The sequence below is a fragment of the Rhinolophus sinicus genome, chromosome 6 (genome assembly GCF_057876585.1).
Source record: "Rhinolophus sinicus isolate RSI-liver-muscle chromosome 6, RSI-T2T, whole genome shotgun sequence".
Lineage (NCBI taxonomy): Eukaryota > Metazoa > Chordata > Mammalia > Chiroptera > Rhinolophidae > Rhinolophus > Rhinolophus sinicus.
In genome coordinates, this window is record NC_142506.1 from 58,176,623 (window position 1) to 58,192,753 (window position 16,131).

Sequence of the window (16,131 nt, forward strand, 5' to 3'; positions counted from 1 at the left end):
GGAGCAAGCGAGCGAGGGTGCAACAGGCACACCTGCCTCAGGCTTTCCCACAGCTTCTCGCATCTAGTTCCAACACAGGGAGGTACTTGTTATCATCTGCATTTCACAGATGAGAAAATCGACGTCCCAAGAGGTTAAGTGATTAACTCAAGGTCACATAGCTGCTAGACAGATTATTAATTAGACTCTGACACTTGAAAGGACCAAGAATTCTTTGTTCTAGGAGCATTTTGATTTTAGTAATTAAAGTACTTGGGCTCCAGCGATTCGGCAAACATTTATTGAACATTAACAAGGTGCAAAAATGCTGCTCCCAGGGCTGGGAGATGAGTGAAATGACAGAAGTGGGTCCCTCCTTCAAGAAAGGAGCCAGGACAGTTGGGTGATATTTCGATGTAACTCTGCAGACTCCAGGGGCAACACAGCAAACAGGAAAGAGGCTGGGGTGGTTGGGAAGGAGTGAGGGGGAAGCACGGGAAACATGATGTCAGAGAGCTAACAATGGGCAGACCCCACAGGGTGTTTTAGATCAACAGAAGGACTTACATGTTACTCTGAGTGACATGGAAAGCCATGGGAATGTTTGGAGCAGAGGAGTGACATGATCTGACTTATCTTACGAGTCAGTTTGGAGAGATTGGATTGTTAGGAACAAGAGTGGAAGCACGGAAATCAGCAAGGAGGCCACTGAAGGAATCCAGGAGAGAGGTGTTGATGATTTGGAACTGGATAGTACGGGTGGAGGTGGTAAGAAGTGGTGGAATTCTGTTATGTTTTGAATGTACGATTATCAAGAACGTTTGACAAGTAAGCATAGGGCATGTGAGAACAAGTGAAGGATAATGTCAAGACTTTTATTCTGAAACAACGGGTGAGGAAGGCTGCAAGAGGAGCAAGTGTAGAGGAAAGACCTGGAATTCAGTTTTGGAAATCTTGAGCTTGGGATGTCAATTGGCCCTCCCAGTAGAGATGGTGACTGTATCATTGGATATTCCAATCTGGAGTGAAGGAACGAAGTCTGGACTTGTGATATAAACGTAAGAGTCATCAATATATAGGTAGTATATCAATCACAAGATTGGATAAAATCACCAAAGGAGTGAAATGAAGAGTTGTGAAAATTGGCCCCACTGTACTCCAACACGAAGAGGTAAAGGAAAAGATGAGGAACTAGCAAAGGAGACTGAAGAGTGCTCAGAAGATAGGAAAACCACTAGTGTATCGTGTTGGAAGTAGAAAGAAAATTTTAAGAGATGGAAGTAATGAACCGTTTCAGATGCTGCCAGTAAGCCATGTTAGATGAGATCGATGATAACTGACCACTGAATCTGGAAATACCGAGTTTATTAGCGACCTTGACAAGATATTTTCTTGAGAAAGGTGGGAGTGAAAACTCAATTGCAGAGACAGAGAATAAGAGAACCAGTATAGACAACAAGTCTTAGAGAGGTTTTGCTGCACTGGGGAGCTGAGGTAATCAGGAAGGAGCTATTTTAAGATGGAGAAGTAACAACACATTTGTATGCCAATGGGAAAGTTCCAGGAAGGAGGGAGGAGAGAGAAGGCAGAGCTGCTGGAGCAAAGCCCTTGAGTAGGCCAAAGAACCTGCTTCTAGATAGGGATAATAGTTGCTTTCGTATTTTAGAATCATCCAACTGGCTTCAACAATGACACATCCTCTTTACTGAAAATGGAGTGGGCGGGGGGGCTCTTCTTAAACAACTTTTAGTTCCACAAAGGGGCTGATAACTTCTCTTTGCTAAAGCTGTTCATTGAAAGCTTAGTGGTACTTACGGTGAGATGCAGAAGATGTGATGAGTGGTCAACTCCATTTATCAAAATACTGCATCCAGACACCAGCTACTGGGTAATTGCCTGCTGCGGGTCACGCAATGGATGAGTTGAGACAATGTGGGTAGATCACTGCAAAATTCCATATGCTACTGGAAAAAAGACTAAAGCACATTTTTTTTTTTTTGGGCGGGGTAATAGTTTGTCAGTATCTTTATCTTCATATATACCCAAAATTGTCATTATAATGAGCATAAGCTAGTATGAGTACCTACTCTGCATTTTCCTGACTCCTGACATCTCCAGTTGCAAATCCTCCCACCCTCTTTCCATGTCCTATTCAAATTTTAACCTCTAGGCTGTCTTCTGTGACCATCACCACAAAATGGGCTCTTTTTCTCTAAACTCAGGAAAATCTTTGACTTCCTCTAACTCTTTAAAAGAAGTTCGACAGAGGACCTGCTCCGGGAAGGGACAGATAATGCTAGTTTACTCTGAACTAGCTTGTGATCAACAGGCAAGAACCTAGCAAGGAAGGACTTATTCAAAGCCCTCTCTGTCTCTTGATAGAGATGACCCAGCAAACATTTGTTTACAAACATTTGCTTTCATCTCTGTTGAATTGCTTTCCTCCCCTTTGAAGTCTCAAACCACAGCCCCGTATTCCCTTTAGCTCAAGGTGGCATCAGAGCCTCAACTGGAACCTCCATATGTACGCAGAATGAAATTGGATTATTTTCTTCGGTTAATCTATCTCATGTCAATTTGATTATGAGACCAGGCAGAACAGCTTTGAGAGAAAAGAAGGGGAATTTTCTCCCCCACAGCTGTGAGAAACTAATGAGAAGAAAGAGCCTAGAAGGAGTCCCAGGATCTGGGTGGGGGGAGTGGGTGGTGATGCCATCCAGCTATCATCCAAAGGACCCTGACATTTCTCAAGACCTAAACTGTATCCCAAGCTGTGCTTGCCTACAGGAACTGAAAAGGATTCCCATCTCAAAACGAAGAGGGCCTAGTGCAAAGACCAAAATAGCAGTACAGCATCGTGTGCAAAAAGGGCCATGGGAAAAAGGGCTGAGGGCAACAAAAGAATAGCTACACATGTCTGAGAGACCTTAATCACTCCACACCACAGCCTATGAACACAGAAGCTTCCTCCCCAGTTGTGTCACGAGAGCGCAAGCTCACCCTTCTCCATCCCTTGATCAAAAAATAGTCTCTACTCTGCTTTACCAAACTCAGTCTCATTTTATAGGCGTGAACAGCAATGGGCAGAAGGACCCCAACCAGGGTGGGTTGGTAACAGTGACTTTTAACAAACCCAAGAAATAGAATGAGTTAGTGCTCAAACAGTTAAACGAAGCCGACAACCTTCCCTTTTATAAACAAAGCAACTTCATTTCCTAGTCCCTGAAAGGTTTAGAATTGGAACAGATTTCATGGCCTCTTTTCCTTCACTTGCACCAGAGTCTTGGTTCTTGAAAGGAAGCCCTTCCAGAACGTCCAAAACAGAAAACTGGGCAGCCTATGAAATCCCAACCAGGCTGGTCCAGTGCTACATTTTATTCTAGGCGCACAGAAGCTCAGCTACCTTTAGAAGCCCTGGCCCATTAGGGAGGTAATAAACCTCTTCCTTTTTTTAGCTTATTCCCTGAAGTAATTGAAGCTCCTTCTCACAGTTACATGAGTTCAACAGGACACTATCTCAGGGAGACAAATCCCCGCTCAGAAACCTGTTACTCCCAGCCATTTCTAGCAATGACTTATTTTGAACAAACGCTAGTCTTGCCTATGTTTTGAAAAAAGATTGCTTTCTAAAAGAGTATCCTATCCTTCTAAGTTTTTGTTTGTTTGTTAAGAAAAACCTAATATCCGCTTTGCTTTCTCAGAAGCTTACATGGGGTTATTTTTTCATTAGTCTTTGAACAAATGTCGTCTGAACCACAAAGCTACTTAGAAGCATTTCTCTACCAATACCCTGGAAATAAAATTAGTTGGAGAGATTTAATGTAAAATTATTTAGCATTGTTTATACATTAAAAAAAATGATTGACAACTAGAGTTTCAAAAAAAAAAAAAAGGAGAGAACATTGGGTTATATAGGGCATAGTTTCATATTAATATTCCCTATCACAAAAAACCTACATATTGGCTCTTTTATTACGGGCTTATTTCATGCCATCATCTGAAGTCACACATATTTTGAAATTTATTTATAGTCTCACCAGAAACTAGAGTTTGCAAGAAGAAAAATACTCAATTTATAACTAGAAGGTACACACAGTGGTGTTGGTCTTATCCAGACTCCTTTTTGAACAAAGGTGTGTTTCTTGTTTGGGTGGGAACACACGTTTATTCTTCTGAGATGTCGGGATGTTATGGAGCAATTGTGGCTGCCAGTAATTCCTGCCCTGTTCTTGGCCAGAGGGATCCAGGATATTCTCTTCCCTTTACCCACCAAGGGGTAACAAGAATAGAGGGAGAGTCGAGCCATTATACTTTTTCCTTTGTCATACAGAGATCTTGACTCAAGCCATTTATTTGAGATTCAGCAACCTTCTGGTCTCATGATTCCTAGACAATCTGTACAAGGTAAATCTTGAGTTCACCTATTTTCTTACTTTCTTACCAGGTGACTAGTTATAAGGTCTCAAGAAATAACTATTACTCTGTTACACTGTCATTGTCCTAAATAATTTGTAAACTAGTGTTCATCGCTATAGGTAACAATAGGTTTTTCTGAATAAATATTTTAAAAGCTGGAAAAATGTCTCCCCACCTAGTCAACTTCTTTTCCCTTCAAAAGTCACAATTGTTTTTTAACTTCTTTAAAAATCCAAGAGAAGTGTATCAACCCGTTTAATATGTAGGCCATCACAGGGAAAAGAATCCTGTACCTTAAGAAACAATATAGGTGAAAATTCTCTGACTGTGATGTGTCTCAGGTGACAGGAGAACCAGGAATATTTCCAGATCACTGAATTCCATAGAGTAAAAATGATGGTTCTTCTCTCTAATTTCCAAGTAATGAGACCTTAGAGGTGCTTCGCTTCAAGAAATCCCAATAGACATAAACCTTAAAATTAACTCATTCAGGAAATGCTTATTCCAATTACAAAATGATTGCTTTCTTTGAATGGACACCTTTCAATAGATATTTGTTTACTGATAGTTATTTGAGTGAGGCGCTGGTTCAACAGAAGACGGAGAAGTTCATAGCTAAGATAAATAGGAGATTAGACATCACTGCTCATTGAAGATAAGTCTAAAAATAAAGATGAATTGCTTCTGAAATTAGATCATAGACAATTTGGGGGGAAACTTTTTGATCAATAAAAATTGGATTGGCTCTAACTATGTTACAAAAGGAGGAGCGTCCAAAAGTTCTTCCTTTTTGTAACAGTATCTGTTCCATTGCCTGCTGCCTCTCCCCAAACAACTGTTAATAACTTGGTCCCAGGAAAAGCAATACTATATTTCTAGCTTGTGTGGTGAGACTGGTTGCCTAGCATTGCAGTAAATTTTACAAACCAGTTGGCAGAAGGATCAGACTAGCTCGGCTAAATGAATTAAGCAATCACACAAGACTGCAGGGCATATTAAGGAGGAATGTCCAAATTATAGCACTTGATACTCCCTTCTCACAGGCTCACTTCCCCCAGTATAATGCTTTCGCTGAGCAGGCTGTAATTCAATATTAAACAAGGTCCTTATTAAATAGATACAATGAAATAATGCTGAGTTTTTGTTGCATTAGTGGAGTTAAATGCATTTTATTAGTACTCATTAGGAGGAAAGGAAACTTGGAGCTAAGGATTCATTAACCGAAAGTGGCCCCTGGAAGGTAGGGTGATTAAACGGCTCGGGGCCAAAAAAACAATTCCGGGCCACACACAGCAAACTCTGAAAGTGTGTCCTTTCTCCCCCATGACTAAAACGGCTGTGAACAGTTTGGGGAAGAAATGTTAGGTCCAACCGCAGGTCAGCTGAAAATATGTTTTCTTTTTTTTTTTCTTTAAAGCTGTTAATTTGACAAAAGGCAGAAGCCCCAGAAAGACAGCACAATTATGATTTATGCTTTAGATTTGAAAGGAAATCATTTGCTTTTAGGATTTTAAAAAATGCTACCAGTTATCCAAATTTGAAGGACATATCACGAAAATTGCTTTTATTCTATGTGGTTGTTGGGGAAACACACACACACACACACACACACACACACACACCACTACTCTAAGAAAAAGGGTTTCCCCCAAAGTAAAACGAGTGTCTTGAACAGCTGTTCTTGCTTAATTAATCTTCACTAAACAAAAATTGGGGCTAAAAGACCAAATGATAATAAATTTTAAATAACCCTGGACTACAGAACTGGGGACTTTCATTGTCCGGTTATATTTCTGTGATGCACCTTTATGGAGTGGCCAGTTTCGTAAAATGTGTCCAGCTGCTGGCCTATTATTAACTCTTATTACATCTCAGCTTTCAAATTTCTGTCTCTTGGCCATTCGCCTCCGCTTTCCCATCGTCGGCAGTAGATCTACCACTGGCTATTCTGCAAACCTAGCATGTTCCAAACCACATCCATCATCAGCCCTCCCAAGACCCTCCCATTTTCCCTGTTAATGGCACCATCAACGTCATAGTCATCCAGGGTTGAAACCTTAGCATCATTTTTTTTTCTTACCTTTCACATGCAATCAACCGACCAGTCCTCCAGATTTGACCTCTGCAGCACACCTACATTCATCCTCTCTCCTCCACTGTAGTTTTACAAATCGGGTCTCCATCAGTTGTCATTTGGATTATTGCCATAGCCTTAACAATGGAGAGGGTCTCCAATTTCCATTATTCCTCCATGACGCCCCATCTTGCACACAGATGTCAAATTAATCTTCCAGGAGCACAGCGCCAAAGGGGCAGTTTCTCTTGCCTCAAATCTTCAGTGGGTTTCCACTGTCTCAATCTGTAAAATGAGCATGATCTGGTCTGTCGCAGAGTTGGAGAGTTCAAACAAGAGAATGTGTCAAACCCTCTACCCAGCAGCTATCACATAGTGAGAGCTCAGGAAAGCGTAACATTATTATCGCTTGTCTCTTTTTTTTGGCCAAGCTGAACTGTTTACTGCTTGTCATACGTGCCACCCATGATTCACTTTTCTTTTCCTGTTCTTATTAAATTCTCTTGGCCTGAAGTACACGGCCCTCACCTACACAAGTTCAAATTCTATTCATCCTCTGAGACCCAACTCCAGTTTAGCCCTCCTGGATGTAACCATTACAGCACTTCAGTGAGAGTTCTTTCATTATTTTTGCCATTTTCTTATCAGGTTGCTAAATGCTAAAATCAAAGGACAGGATTTACATCTAATTTATTTTTATATCTATTCTCTCATAATGACTATCAGGGGTCTGTCTCAGCACTACCTTCCTGAACCTTACACGGTTCAAGGAACCTATGTCTGCCTCTCCCCTCTCGCTGCCTCTATGTCTGTGTGGAATCGGAGAGCAGTGCAAGCTGCAATGAAGCAGAGCTTGTGTTTGACAGCGGCACTTAACACTCACGCTAACATGCGCAAGTCAAGTAACCGCTTTCTTCCTCTTCTATCAACGTGTGTTAGCAGCTCAACCTAAACAGCCAAGTCTCCTTTATAATATTACAGAAAGTATATTTTGGTTATGCCTTGTGCTTTAAATGAAAAGGAAGCTCCACAAGCCAATATCGTTTCATATCCATGGATGTCCCCTATTAACTCCTTTGCACGTGGGCACGTAGCAGTCATGCCCCCGTATATGATACCTATAATTCAGGCACTGCACACGGTGCCTGCCTCGTGGAGGCGTCTGGACCATGTTCACTGAACAATAAAACTATTCAGGAATTTTCCAATTACAATTTTTGGTCCTATAAATCTTGATCCTCTCAGTTTACGTTCGTTCAGTGATTTAGTTTAAGAAAACAACGACTGTGATGGGTGCGAATGAAATAACTGGAAAATAAAAAGGAATAACTTGAAAATGCAACATTAGGGAACGGGTGAGTACACGCCAGTGGTGGTAGAAATGGTAGAAGTGACACCGAGGTTACAAAATATCTGTGGTGAGTGTACTTGGGACACAGATAAGGAAACGAGCTGAGAGAGTGTAAGTCATTTCAGAAGGAAACAAAACCCATTCCGCTGAGTCATGAAATAATACGTGGCTAATGTGATGCTAATACAAGTCTATTTAATGACTTGGGTAAATGTTTACTGGTTAGTATTATGTGAAAAAAAGAAAGCTGGTTATAAAACAATTTTATGACCCCACATCTATGCAAAACGTAAAGGAAAAAAGAAACGCTATGCAGACACTATACCAAAACATCACGAGTGCTTGTCTTTGAACAATGGGACTTGAAATAATGTGGGGCTGCAACTACTTTATTTTTTCACTATCACTATTGTTACTGTTAGCTTCATTGCATTTCTAAATTTGTATGAGGGCTACGTTGTTTTTTTAAAAAAGATATAAGAACACTTTGTATTTGTTTGTTGTCATTATGGTGTGTATCTGTGTGCTTTTAATTAAAGACAAAATAAGGAGGGTTGGTGCAGTTTGTATCCTCCCGAACTCTTCCAGGCCAGCACTTTGGTTGTGGAGATAAAAGGGTCAAAACTGTCCCGGGCCCAAGGTCTGACTCTTTTCTAGAAAGGCCCAGGGTCATGCCTGCAGTGAGGACCTTTCCATGACTTTCTGCACTGCAGTTTCTGCACAGCACTAACAGTCCCCATGACCCCAGGGGCTAAGCTGGGAGCTCTGACAGCTGACAGGTTTGCAGATATCCCCCCACCTTCCTCGGGTCTCCTTCAGCTCTTACTCCTGACAAGGCAATGTTTCCCGGCCTGCCTCCCTTGTGGAGAGGCCATCTCACACCAAACTGTATGACACTGAGGCCAGCAGTACCAAATGACCAGCTTAGGGCCCCCTTCCAAGTGTCAGGTCCCATGACAAGTCAGAAAAGAAAAAGAAAAACAAACAACTTCAGGTATAATCTTTCAGTGTAGGAATCAAATTTGCTGTGCCACTTAGAGCAAGCTAGACACCACAATGGACCCAGCATAATGGCTGTAGCAAACTGTGACACCTTTGACTCGTTTTTGTTTTTAAATGACAGGTTAGGAGACAATGAGCTCTGTAAATCCCCAGAATGAAATTTCTGCCATGACGAATAAACCAAAGATTGAGTTAGGAGAAAATACAGGAGGTGTCTTATAAAGGTCTCAAGCCTTGTTCTCTCCACATACATAGCAATAGTAGGTTTTCACAGAGGAGTTCTAAAAGAAGGAACGTGGGACATCAGGAAAACCTGACGCTGTGATGTCTCTGCTTCATTTTCTGGCACTGGGGAGAACATTTTATAGAAGCATGGAAAATGAACAATCTGAAAAGAAAATTAATAAATGAATCCCACTTAAAATAACATCAAAAATCATCAAATACTTAGGAATAAAGTTAACCAAGGAGGTGAAAGACTTGTAATGAAGTCGCTGAAAATGACAAGACGATGCTGAAGGAAATTAAAGAAGACACAAACAAATGGAAAGATATATTGTGTTCAAGGACTGAAAGACTTAATATTGTGAAAATGTCCATACTGCCCAAAGCTGTAGATTCAATATAATCCCTATCAAAATTCCAATGGCATTATTTTCAGAAATAGAAAAAAAAATCCTAAAATTCATATGAAACCATAAAAGACACCAACATCTCAAAACAATCTTGAGAAAAAAGAACAAAGCTGTAGGTCTCCCGCTTCCTGATTTCATAACACCTTTCAAAGCTACAATAATCAAAACAGCATGGTACTGGCTTAAACACAGACCAATGGAAAAGAATAGAGAGCCCAGAAATAAATCTACACATATATGATAAACGGTCAGCTGATCTTTGACAAGGGTGCCAAGAATACAAAATAGAAAAAGAATAGTTTCTTCAACAGACTGTTGGGAAAACTGGATCTCCATGTGCAAGAGGACGAAATTAGACCCTAATCTTACACCATATCAAAAATCAACTCAAAATGGATTAAAGACTTAAACATAAGACCTAAAACTATAAAACTCCTAAAAGAAAACATAAGGGAAAAGCTTCATAACATTGGTCTTGGCAATGATTTCTTGGATAAGACATCAAAAGCACAGGCCAAAAAAAGCAAGAAATAGACAAGTGGGACCAAGTCCAACTAAAAGTCTTCTGCACAGCAAAGGAAACAATCAATAGAATGAAAAGTCAACCTACGGAATGGAAGAAAATATTTGTTAACCACATCTCTGAAAGAGGTTAATATCCAAAATATATAAGGAACTCCTACAACTCAATAGCAAAAAAAGAAAAAAAAAAAAAAAAGTAAATAAATTAAAACAAAACAAAAATACCCTGATTTAAAAATGGGCAAAGGACTTGAATAGACGTTTCTCCTAAGAAGACATACAAGTTGCCAAAAAGTATATGAAAAGGTCCTCAACCTCACAAAGCATCAGGGAAATGCAAATCCAAACAACAATGAGGTATCACTTGTGTAGAAAAAAAACACAGTCTTCCCACCTGTGTGTTTCTGTTATTCTCACATTACTAGCAAACTCACAACACTTCCAACACCAGATGCGTGGTGTTTTTTTTCCCACACCAAGCAATTCTGGGATACCAGCTGGGTCTTCTACAATTGAACTCAATTCTGACACTGTCTACCTGGAGAAAGCCTCAGACCCACAGGTTGAAGGCTCAGCCCCACAAGACTGCCCTCCACTTTTGATACCAATTGCAAGTAGTAGGTCCTCATGTTACATCTGTCCGATTTGGCAACAAATTGGAGGCTGCCATGATTCTCACCATGGATTTGATTACTTGCTAGAACAGCTCACAGAACTCAGGGAGACACTGATGGTTACCAGTATATTAAAGGGCATGATAAAGGATACAGATGAATAGTCAGGTGAAGAGATACATGAGGTCTGGGAGGGTCCCGAGCTCAGGTGCTTCTGTCCCCGTGGAGGTGGGCTATGTCACCTTCCTGGTATGTGAATGTTTTACCCACCTGGAAGCTCTCTGAACCCCAAACTTTTGGAATTTTATGGACACTTCCTCACATACGTATCCTCAACTATATTAACTCCATTTCCAGCGCCTACTCCCTCTCTCTGGTGTGGGGCTGAAAACACCAAGTTTCTAATCATGGCCTCGGTCTTTCTGGTGACCATCCCCCACCCAGAAGCCATCCAGGAGCTCACCCAGCATCGCGTTGTTAGAACCAAAGTTGTTCCTAGTGCTCTTATCACTTAGGGATTTCCCAGGGTTTTGGGAGCCCTGTGTCAGGAACTAGTGGCAGAGACCAATATAGAGATTTTTTCCTATTATCTCACATCACCTCACACCTACAGGATGGTCATTATAAAAACAAACAAAAAATAAAATTAACAAGTGCTGATGAGGACATGGAGAAGTGAGAACCCTTATGCACTGTTGGTGAGAATGTAAAATGCTGCAGCCACTATGAAAACAGTACGGAGTTTCCTCAAAACAATAAAAATAGAACTACAACAAGATCCAGCAATCTCATTTTCAGGTGTTTACGTAAAATAATTGACATCAACATTTCAAAGAGCTCTTTGCACCCACGTTTCTTACCGCACCTGTTTCCCCTTGGTTTCTTCTATTTCAGTGCATCCATCCTGCCATCCAACTTTCAAGATGTGCCTGTCCTTCCCCAAAGGCTTTCCTTGGTTGCTGAGCCTGTTCTGTCTGGGTGCACAGCAGGTGAGGAGTTCTTGGAAATCCATAGCCCTCTCTAGTGCAGCCCTCAACCTACAAATCCCCAGCTGGTTTGCCCTTCAGAAGGGAAACCCTGATGCGTCTGTACTGAGAGGGTCCGTGTCTCTATGGACGTCCTCAAGAAACTGCTGTCATCATAATTTTTAAGTGTTGTTTGCCCTTTCCACTGTGTTGACATTTGCACCAATGGTGCAAAAACAATGGTGGTAACTTGCGTTAGCATGAATCAGGCAGTGACCCATGTTGTACTAGTATTACTAGTATTACTAGTAGTCATTGTATTCTTCACCATCTTGTACTGAAGGGGGCAAAAAGCCAGTTTCACTTAAGCTGGCCTGGATGAAGCAGTGAAAAAAAAAATTACATTTTCTTAAACATTGACCCTTGAGTGTAAATCATTTTAATATTCCCCGGATAAAGTGGGAACTACATCTAAAGCAATACCGCTCCATACGGAAGAGCAGGATGTTTGTTTCAAAGAAAAGCACTTGTGAGATTGAGTTGAAAGCATGAACTCTGCTTATTCAGACTTGGGTACTTGGTAGACATTTTTTAAAATTGAAGGAATTCAAAAATGAATGAGGCCATCACTTCAAAGAAACCACTGACAGTATTTGTTGCCAATAATAAAATCTAAGCTTTCAAGAGCAAAGTAGAATTTTTGAAAACTTACATCCACCACTGTGAGCTTGATGACTTTCCAATGTTTAACTGCTTTTCTGATGAGACAAGTGAAGATAATAATGAATATGAATTTTTGAGGTTGTAGAATGAAATATGTCAGCATTTGGAATATCTGCTTAACTCAGTGAACCATTCATTTTCATATGACCAACACATGATCAAAATTATATATGGGGAAAAGATTTGTTCAAAATGCAAGATAAAGTATGGATTTTAATGGAATAGAGTACAAAAGTTTCACAAATATGATTTCAAATTTCCCACTGAAACTAACCTTTAAGAAATTATCAACTACCAAAGTTTAATGTAATATCAAAAAAGAATTTACATAAATATCTGAGAAAATGCATAATTATATACATGCACACAGCAACAGATTGAATGCAGAAGCACATATGAGAATCTACTTGTTTTCTATTAAGCCAGATATTGCAAAGATTTGTATAAATTATGTAATGCAATGTCATCCTTCTCACATCATTTTTTGTATTGGAAAATACAATGGCTTTTCATAAAATATTTGCCATTTATTTAACATGCAATGTGTGCATTCTTTTTAAAATTAATATATAAATATTTAAAAATTTTCTCAGTTTTGATTTCTAATACGATAAGTATTTTTAGACATAGCCCACACAAACAACAGCTTCTTGGGGTCCTCAGTAATTGTTAAGATGGTAAAGATGTACTGAGTTCCGAAAGCTTGAAAAACCACTGTTTCTCATTGTTTTTGAGTTTCCCAGTGGAAAATACAAAAGCCATTGTATTTTCCAATACAAAAAATGATGTGAGAAGGATGACATTACATTACATAATTTATACAAATCTTCATCTCAAACTGCTCCCAGGGGTCACTCTTTTGATGACAGACATTTTCTGGATTTAATTCACTTCTCTGTCTCACACTCCATTCCCAGACCATCATTGCTGGGATCGCTTTCCAAATAAACACCTGATATGCAAATTCTTACCTTGGGGTCCATTTCTGGGGAAATGGATCAAGTGAAGAGTCTCTTCCTTAGATCCCTTGGTTCTTCAGGGCATAATTTACAGTTGACTTTAACTCTTGCACTCCACAAAGGGGAACTCGAATGCTAGAAAGACAAAAACGACTCGTCACCGACAATGGCAAACCAAATAGTTACCCGACTCTCCATATCCTCATCAGTTTATCAGCCTCCTCCTTCTTAAAGGTAAGAAGTTCCAAGGTCTGCCACCTCTCTCCATTTGTTATCATCTTCCCCGTCGCCATCATACATAAGCACAGTTCTGTCCTGTGTCTTCCTTTTCATATTTCTCTTGGTATTTGACAAATACCCTTTAGTATCCTTGGGCATGAGACTTCCTTCTGCTTACAGCCCTTATTTTATCATCAGTCATCTCATGAGCTCTAGTTCCTGAGGTCTCCTCATCTGTGAGGGACAGGAGGACATGTAGATGAGTACAAATAAGGCCCCTACAAGCTTAAAATCTCATATTCATTTTGTCCTCCAAAAGACATTGGTACTGCATTCTAATCTTAGGTCAATTTAATCACTGAATTCCTTTTTCCTCTTTGTTCTATTTCCTTATTGACAGGAATCGGCTAAAATTAAGATATTTGGAGATCAATCTGACGGACTATGCCAACGAGAGAATAAACAGAGAAAACCACAGCGAGCCTTGATTTCTTTGGTTCCTTGGGCTTATTTATTTTCATTGCTCCGTGGTGAATATCTAATAACCAATGTTTGTTGATCAGCCATCTTGTGTCAGTGCTGCCACCCCATCCATTTGGCGAGGGGTGGAGCTGGGATTCTTGCTGAGGGCTCTGACTCCAGTGACCATGCTGTCACCCTTTCACCGACACAGTAAGCAAGAGTCACGAGTCAAGCCCCAGTCACTTTTATTCTTGGAGTCTGAGTGACCAACCTGATACTTTCCTCAGGTGTCAAATGTTGTCACCCGATTCTCCCCATCTGCGCCGTCTGACAGCTCAGTTCAGATGGGACAGTTTAGGTGTTTCACGTCGTTGGAATGCCATGCTGATCTGGCAATATCACCTAGATGATTTGGATAAAGTCCCCTATTTATGTCCTCTAGATTTATTTGCGCCCGATAAGACAGCACTACAATAATGGTGCCAACTCTAAAAAGAGTAACAATTGTTCTTTAATTAACAAAATGTGAACTGTGTCAACTTTCTTGGGAGTCAGTATTTTTAAATTGATTTAGGACGCTGAGTTCTGAATAGATTTCACGCATTGGAAATAAACGCAGTGCCCTCTCTCTACAAGACTCTTCTTGGAAGCCAAGAGTTTGTGTTCAGGGGAGGTGTATGTTATATTCAGGAGTTTACAATGGACTTCACTCCCCTACCAACCTCAGTGGTAGAGATCTTGTTTTTTTGTTTGTTTGTTTTTCTTGTGAGCTCAGGACCTTATAAGGAAGAAATAATGCACAATAATTAAAACCTTCTGAGATTCCTTTTGAAACCTATAGAAATAAAATGTCCTGATTCCAAAGAACTAGGGCATTTTATTTTGCAAAAGAATGTCCTAAGACAAGCCACTTTTTTTTTTTTTTTTTTTTCTGGTGGAAAAACCAACCGGATAATATAACCATTTGAGCAGCTCCCTCTCACTCGCTGTGTTGAGTATATTCAGAGCTGCTGGAGAGAACACACGTGAATAGACAGCATGACCCAAGATCAGAGTTGCCTTGGGAGTGGGGATTAAGACATATTGCCAGTGCATGCTAGAAGTGAGATTAAGTGGTATTCATTACTTGGTTTAAACAGCAATTATTTAGGGTTTGGTTTGGATAAAAATCCCCAAATGAAAACTCTGATTCCAAGTTTAACTGCATACTTATTCGTCGTATTACTATTTTTTTTCAGCGAACTGTATATTTTTTCCTTCTGATTATAGGTTGAATAGGCATCCACCCATTCATTCTGTTAATAGACATGGGCTCATTCTTGGGAATACTAATGCAAATGGCACCGTTTTATTGTTTAACTTACATTTCACTAATGACTAATGATACTGAATGTCTTTTTATGTGATTAATTGGTTTTTATATATGGTCTTTGATAAAGCATCTGTTTAAATAGTCAGCCCATTTTTTTGTTGTTTCTTTTCTTATTATTGATTTGTAAACATTCTATTTTGAATACAAATTCTTCATCAAATATGTGCGTTACCAATATTTTCTCCCATCCTGTGCCTTGCCTTTTCACTTTCTTAATGCTGTCTTTTGAAGAACGTGTTTAATTTTGATGAAGTCCAGTTGATCTTTTCTATGGTATGTGTTTCCAGTGTTGTGTTTAAGAAACTCTTATCTAAACAAAGATCATGAACATTTTATCCTATGGTTTATAAAACAAATTTTAAAATTTTAGGTCCTAGCTCTGTAATCTTTGACTTAATTCTCTTAATATATGGTATAAGATAAGAGTGTAGGCTCTTTCTTCCCACCATCTTTTTTCTTCCTTCCTTCCTTTCTTACTTCCTTCTTTTTTTCCTTCCTTCTTTCCTTCCTTCCTTCCTTCCTTCCTTCCTTCCTTCCTTCCTCCCTCCCTCCCTCCCTCCCTCCTTTCCTCTCCCTTATTTCCTTCCTTCCTTCCTTCCTTCTTTCCTTCCTTCCTTCCTTCCTTCCTTCCTTCCTTCCTTCCTCCCTCCCCCCCTCCCTCCCTCCCTCCCTCCTTTCCTCTCCCTTATTTCCTTCCTTCCTTCCTTCTTTCCTTCCTTCCTTCTTTCCTGCCTTTCTTCTTTTTTATATGGATATCCAATTGTTCCGGTACCAGTTTTGAAAGGTTATTCTTTCTCCATTCAATTACCTTGCACCCCTGGTTGAAAAGCAGTAGATG

The 16,131-nt window shown here is 40.0% G+C and overlaps 1 long non-coding RNA gene across 1 annotated transcript; it reads right to left on the bottom strand.

Moving 5' to 3' along the window:
• Window positions 1–1,634: 1,634 nt before the first annotated feature.
• On the bottom strand, window positions 1,635–13,375 carry LOC148758181 (uncharacterized). The gene is made up of 3 exons (XR_016021560.1): window positions 13,253–13,375; window positions 6,476–6,754; window positions 1,635–1,955 (listed from the first exon to the last, which is right to left on the bottom strand). It is a non-coding gene; the product is annotated as an uncharacterized LOC148758181 (long non-coding RNA).
• Window positions 13,376–16,131: the final 2,756 nt, after the last annotated feature.